At 38.8% G+C, this 6,613-nt stretch overlaps 1 long non-coding RNA gene across 1 annotated transcript; it reads left to right on the top strand.

Moving 5' to 3' along the window:
• The first annotated feature begins 3,153 nt into the window (after window positions 1-3,153).
• LOC309843768 lies at window positions 3,154-5,734 on the top strand. Its single transcript, XR_014300329.1, has 3 exons — window positions 3,154-3,827; window positions 4,044-4,195; window positions 4,440-5,734. It is a non-coding gene; the product is annotated as an uncharacterized lncRNA (long non-coding RNA).
• The last annotated feature ends 879 nt before the right edge of the window (window positions 5,735-6,613 follow it).

Genomic DNA, 6,613 nt, shown 5'->3' with positions numbered 1-6,613 from the left:
ACAGCAAAGGAAACAGTTAACAAAATCAAAAGACAACTGACAGAATGGGAGAAGATATTTGCAAACGACATATCAGATAAAGGACTAGTGTCCAGAATCTATAAAGAACTTAGCAAACTCAACACCCAAAGAACAAATAATCCAATCAAGAAATGGGCAGAGGACATGAACAGACATTTCTGCAAAGAAGACATCCAGATGGCCAACAGACACATGAAAAAGTGCTCCATATCACAGGTTCATTCTTTTGCACATTACTGTCCAGTTTTCCCAACACCATTTGTTAAAGAGACTATCTTTTTTTTCCATTGAATATGCTTTCCTGCTTTGTTGAAGATTATTGGCCATATAGTTCTAGTGGGTTCATTTCTGGGTTTTCATTTTGTACTATTGATCTATGTGTCTATTTTTGTGCCAGTATCATACTGTTTTCATTACTACTGCTTTGTAAAATAACTTGAAGTCCAGAATTATGATGCCCCCAGCTTTGCTTTTCTTTTTCAAGATTGCTTTGACCCTTCCAGGTTTTTTTGCAAATGAAGTTTATGGTTGCAAAGGAAGTTCTAACTCTGTGGAAAATGCTGGTGGTATTTTGATAGGGATTGCATTAAATGTGTAGATTGCTTTGGGTACTATAGACATTTTAACAATATTTGTTCTCCCAATCCAAGAGCATGGAATATTTTCTACTTCTTTGCATCATCTTCAATTTCTTTCATCAGCATTTTACAGTTTTCAGGGTACACCTGTTTTATCTCCTTGGTTAGGTTTATTCCTAGGATCTTATGGTTTTTGGAGCAATTATAAATGGGATTGATTTCTTGATTTCTTTTTCTGTTGCTTCATTATTGGTTGATAGTAACGCAACATATTTCTGTATGTTGATTTTGTATCCTATGACTTTACCGCATTCGTGTATCAGTTCAATCAGGTTCTTTGGTGGAGTCTTGGGTTTTCTACATAGAGTATCATGTCATCTGCAAAGAGTGAAAATTTCAATTCTTCCTTCCTTCTTTGTGTTGTCTATATTGCTGTGGCTAGGACTTCCAGTACTATGATAAATAACAGTGGTGAGAGTGGACAATCCCATCTTGTTTCTAATAGGCAGAAAGTTCTCAGTTTTTCACCAGTAGGGATGATCTTAGCTGGGAGGTTTTCATATATGGCCTTTATGATTTGAGGTATGTTCCCTCTAAACCTCCTTTGTTGAGGGTTTTTATCATGAATGGATATTGTACTCTGTCAAATGCTTTTTCTTTCTATTGAAAAGATCATTCTTATCCTTTTTCTTGTTGATGTGATATATCACACTGGTTGATTTGTAAATATTAAATCACCCTTACATCCCAGGAATAAGTCCCACTTGATCATGGTGAATGATTTTTTTTTTAATGTATTGAACTGAAATTTTTAATTATATCTTTTAGAGATAAAGTATGAAACTTCCCTAAAAATATATTAAATCCTTATTCACTCATTCAAGCAGCAAATATTTAAAGACGTCTTTCTTATCAATACTAAGGACACTATGGCAGAGCCAGTGTAAACGTAAGTCAGCTCTAAAACCATATGCCCTTGGTTCATGTTTTGGCTCATCTGCATGTTTGCCTACTAAATAGGGGCAAGAGATATAGCTTCTTTTAGACTCTGCCTTTCAATTAATTAATAATAATAACAATAATATAGTTTGAAGATTATAAATTTTATAGAAAAACAATATTACCATGTTAAAAACAGACCACAATTTTTTTTTAATTGTGATAATTTTTTTCTCATTTGCATTAGCACTAGCATTTATAGATACTCACCAATACAATGTCTCTTTGGGCAAAGAGAGAAGGGTATTACAAATCTGGTTAGGAGCATAAGTTCTGGAGCTGTACCATCTGGGATTAGATAGTAGCCAAAATACTTATTAACTATGTTGTCAGGCAAGATATCTAAGCCAACTGTGCCTCAGTTATCTTTGCTTGTAGACTGGAAATACCATTAGCACTTACCTCGCAGAATTGAGTATTAAGAGAGGTCTACTCATGTGACCAGTTAGAACTATGATTAGTTTAAGAAGTGTCCTCTGAGGATACCTATTATCAAGGCAAATATATAACTGGTGATCCAAATCATAATACTTTTTATATGAATGATATTTCATTAATAATTATTCCTGAACATAAACCAAGACTCTCCCAGGCAAACTGGAATATATGATCCACTTAGCTAATAGACTCTGATTATAAGATTCTAAAATATCAAATATAACTATAAAATTAGTCAATTATAAAGACAGTTATTAAGAAAAATAGTCAAAGACATAGGAATTTATGATAAATTCTGATGAAATTACTGTTAGAAAAATATGAAAAATAAAGTCAAAATAAAGTTGTGACAGAGTTGGACAAATAATAAAGAGAAAACCTATAGAAAAGTTATAAAATATACAAGGATGCTTCCAAAGAAAAGCTTTTGTCAGGTCACCTGGGTGGCTCAGTCAGTTGTGTCCACCTTTGGGTCAGGTCAAGACCCCAGGGTTCTGGGGTCAAGCCCCGCATTGGGCTCCTCCCTGAGCAGGGAAACTGCTTCTCCCTCTTCATCTGCCCCTCCTCCTGCTTGTGTAGGCTCTCTCTCTCTTTCCCAAGTAAACTTCAAAAAAAAAAAAAAAAAAATCAAAAACAGGTTTTTGTCCTACTTGATAAAACCATCAAATATTTTTACAAGAGTATTGTTTTTTATGATTATACTACTAAAGTGAAATGAGAGGTAATGATAATTTTTATTGCTATGTATTACTCACAAAAATCATGCCGAATGTTACTCTTCTTAGGAACTAGCACATAGTGGCAATTACAACCTATCTTCATTACATGTACGGTAGAAAAAAATGTATTTTCATTGCACTTATATATTTTTTCAAATTAAATACTAAATATATTTTTAACATTAAATATGAAACGCTTTCAATTTTGAGTGGGTTCACTTTGATTTTCTATTTTCCGATGCCAAATATCCTTGACTAATAAGGACCTCCAGGCCCTTCTTGAAGGACGCTGTGAAGACGGAATAAGGTGAGGAGGCATCATCAGCAGCACCTACCAGAGTGCTTAATGCGCGCAGTAAAGTTTAATACAGTTTAAATTCTATTACTTATGCCTGTTTTCTTGCTAAACACAAAGATTTGAAAAGCGAATGAAGTATAAATAGTGCCCCCTGAATGCTTCCTCGGCCCTCGGAGATTCTGATACTCCAAATACGCAAGACAGAGCAAGGCAGTCAGTACTCTAATCGAGACTCGCCCGAGCTTCTGGCCGGTGGTGTGGAGGCAGAAAATTTACAGAAGGATTTTAAACCATTTTAAGTCGTGGAGATGCGGTTATCGGAGAAGCAGGGAGGACTGCTGAAGTGTCAGCGCGGAGCGACGGCTTCCCCGTCCCTGCACCGAGAGACTCAGCCGAAGAGTAGGGCTTCCCGCGGCCTAACGCCATATCCCTAGAATGACCTCAGCTCCCCTTAAAATGCCAGGAGAATCTACTGTTCGTTCCAGCCAAAACCTGAGGACAGGCAGAGAGGCTCCCGAACCCCTTCTTAGAGCAACGGCTTTAGCAAGGCTGCCATTTTACATCCTTTCTGGGCCTCAGGGAAGTCAGTCTACCACAGAACACTGTTTCCGTGAGGAGGACCGCAGAGCTCTCTCCCAAACGGACACGTTGAGGGCGGTAAGTCCCCTCTTCCCGCCGGTCGCTGTGGAGGACCACGGCCGGCACGGACGGCTGCCTCGCTCCGAGGTGCACCGCGGCCTCCTATCCCGAAGATGGCGGCTGCTTCCCCTCGCGGTAAGCGCCACCTAACCAACCGAGGTGGTTTAGTCAGGCCCTTCGCGCCGTCGGCGGCGCCCCTCGACCCACCTCAGTCTCTCAAACGTCTCTCGGCTTCTGCTTCAGCAAAACTGATTTCTGTCACGCTGGACCCTCTTTTCTATTCAATTTTTTGAATTTTTTTATTTTCATTTGTATCACTTTCTCACCCAGCATTGTTTACCTTTTACACAGGAATCCCAACGAAAATTTAAGACAACGTCGGGTCTATTTCTTAACTTCTTCGAATGCCTTTAAAAAGCCTTATCCTTCCCTTCTGCGTATTGTCCTTGGACAAAGAACAAAAACATCTTGTCAGTGTAATTACGTCCGTCAGGCTTCTGCATGTAAGTCATCTAATGGCTGCTCACCGTCATTGTCACTAAGGGAAAAGAACGTTGACTATTCAGGTCATATATTGTTATGTTTTAATTTCTTAGAGAAAGACTGTTTTCAAGCAGGGAACAACTGTACTTCTAGGTCACCGGAAACCTGGTGGGGTTTTGTGTGTGTGTGTGGTGTGTGTGTGGGGGGGGGGTTGTTGTTGTTGTTGTTGTTGTTGTTGTTGTTTTGTTTTGTTTTTCCTTACAGAGAAGAGCAGAATCCGAGGTGTCTATGCAGAAGGAAAATCGATGCCGTGAAACACTGTGCACGTCCCAGGCCTTTGTCCTCGGGTCTGGTCGTGTCCTTGCTGTGCTGTGTGACTCAGGGTTGCCAGTCCCCGGCTCAGATACTGCGGGTTACTTTCAACAAAGGCATGTGAGCAGGATGAGAGGGAGGAAACTAGGCCAAGTCAGGGTTTTTCTTGCTGTTCCTCTCTGCCTCAGGCAGCATTTCTCCAGGGTCCGTCCCTAAAAAAGAATGCCCCGTGGTTCCTTCCCCCCAAGGGACCGAGGCCTGGCCTGCAGGAGCCCTGTCTCGGCCTTGTCCAACGCTCCGGGACAGCACTGGCTTCCTGCCTATGCTGCCCTCCGTGCATCGCAGCTTTCCCCTGACCCGTGTAACCACGTCCCTGCATCCTATTTTTCTCTCCTTTAAAAATATATAAAGCTCTGTCTGTTTTTCTGGCTACACCCTGATGGATACAAAACCCCCTGGTGGAAAAACGAAGTTAACGATGTGAGCCAGCAGTAGGGGAGAGGCAGAAGTGTCTCACACCGTAAAACAAGTCAATTCTTGTTTTAAAACAGTGATTCGTATCTTACGGTTTCCCTATAATTACATGATAAATCTCCATTTTTCTGTCATTTTAATACAGTGAATACAGTTAATTTTAGAAGAGAAAAAATAGAGAGCTAACCCCTGTTTCCTGGGATCACAGTTCGGCTTGCACTAGATCTCATGTCCTCTAAAGTACCAATGCTGGTAATGAGTGTGACCGTGTGCACTTAGGAGAGCTCCGTCTGAGAGTTGCAGAAGTTTGGAAACCGCAAGGACAACCACCACCACAGAACTACACACAGCCTAGACCGGCATTCTCCCACCTAGATCCGCTTCTAATTAAAGCTAATTATTTTCAATTTGCCCCTCAGCACAGACACGTTTATATAACCATTATTCATTCATATGTATGGTCACCCAGAGCAGTGCAGAAGACCTATTTATCACTTAAAAAATACGGCACTAATTTGTACCTTATAAATTACCAAATTTAAAAATCTATTTTATTACAGAGAGTTCTTTTCCTTACTTTTGTTATTTAACCATGAGCCAGTCTTATATAATGATTTGTAACAATAAATTAAAACCAACTCAGGAGAACTGACATCTTTCTTCTTTCTAAAACATCATTACCTATAACATACAGATTTCTTGAAGTATGGCTGTGAAAGAGCTCATGAAACAATAAATTGAAGTGCCTGGTAAAATTGCAGTTTTCTGGGTCAATATAGAGGAATAAAATCAATTTATTCAGCTCAAATTGTGGCTTATTTCATAAAATAGACTACAGTGTTTGGAAAATAACAATATGCGTATTTTAATATAGATATTAACATATTATAAGTTTTGATAACATAAGTTATAAGTTGTTATAAGTTATATAACTATAAGTTATAAGTTATTTTAACATAACTATTATAAGTTAATAATAGTGAATAGTGAAGAACTTGCAGATAAAACAAATCTTTGTATGGATATATAAAAGCCCTCTGATATGCCTACCTCCCTATCAAATCAGACAAAAAATTTAAAAAATGGAAAATAAAGTGTAAAAGCAGGACACAAGACTGATACGGAAATGTCGATCCTCAAAAGGAAGCACACTGTGTGAATGTACATTTAATAAGCTAAAATGGGCAATAATCAGAGAGAAGAGTCTAACATAAATGATCACATTAGCAAAGGCAGTTGGAACATTTAGTGCCGATTTTATTTAGTGCTACATAAGGACTCTACAAAACAAGTCTCAACAGAAATAGCTTCTGCTTTCTGTCAGCTTTCAGTTTTAGACTATTCCTGGCAACTGACCTATCCAACTGGCGTTGAAAACTTTAGTTTGACCATTTGGGCATGAACCGTCCCTAAGGGATCAATATGGGACAAAGGAAAACTTAAAAACAAAACTGCAAATTGGGTGTACCATGGTTTGCGAAATCAGACTAAGGTTCAGCCTCTTTGCTGATGGTTTTAAAAATGAAGATTTACTCTATAACCCTCATGTGCATGCTTCATCTCTATCTGCCATACTCTCTCTTTTATTGTCATACTAAACTCCAGTAACATCAAACTAACTGCAGTTCCTTAATGAGTACTGCTCTTTCAAA

Source organism: Mustela nivalis (genome assembly GCF_964662115.1).
Source record: "Mustela nivalis genome assembly, chromosome: 11".
NCBI lineage: Eukaryota > Metazoa > Chordata > Mammalia > Carnivora > Mustelidae > Mustela > Mustela nivalis.
The sequence above is the reverse complement of the archived record's forward strand: the minus strand, read 5'-3'. Positions and strand labels throughout refer to the sequence as shown.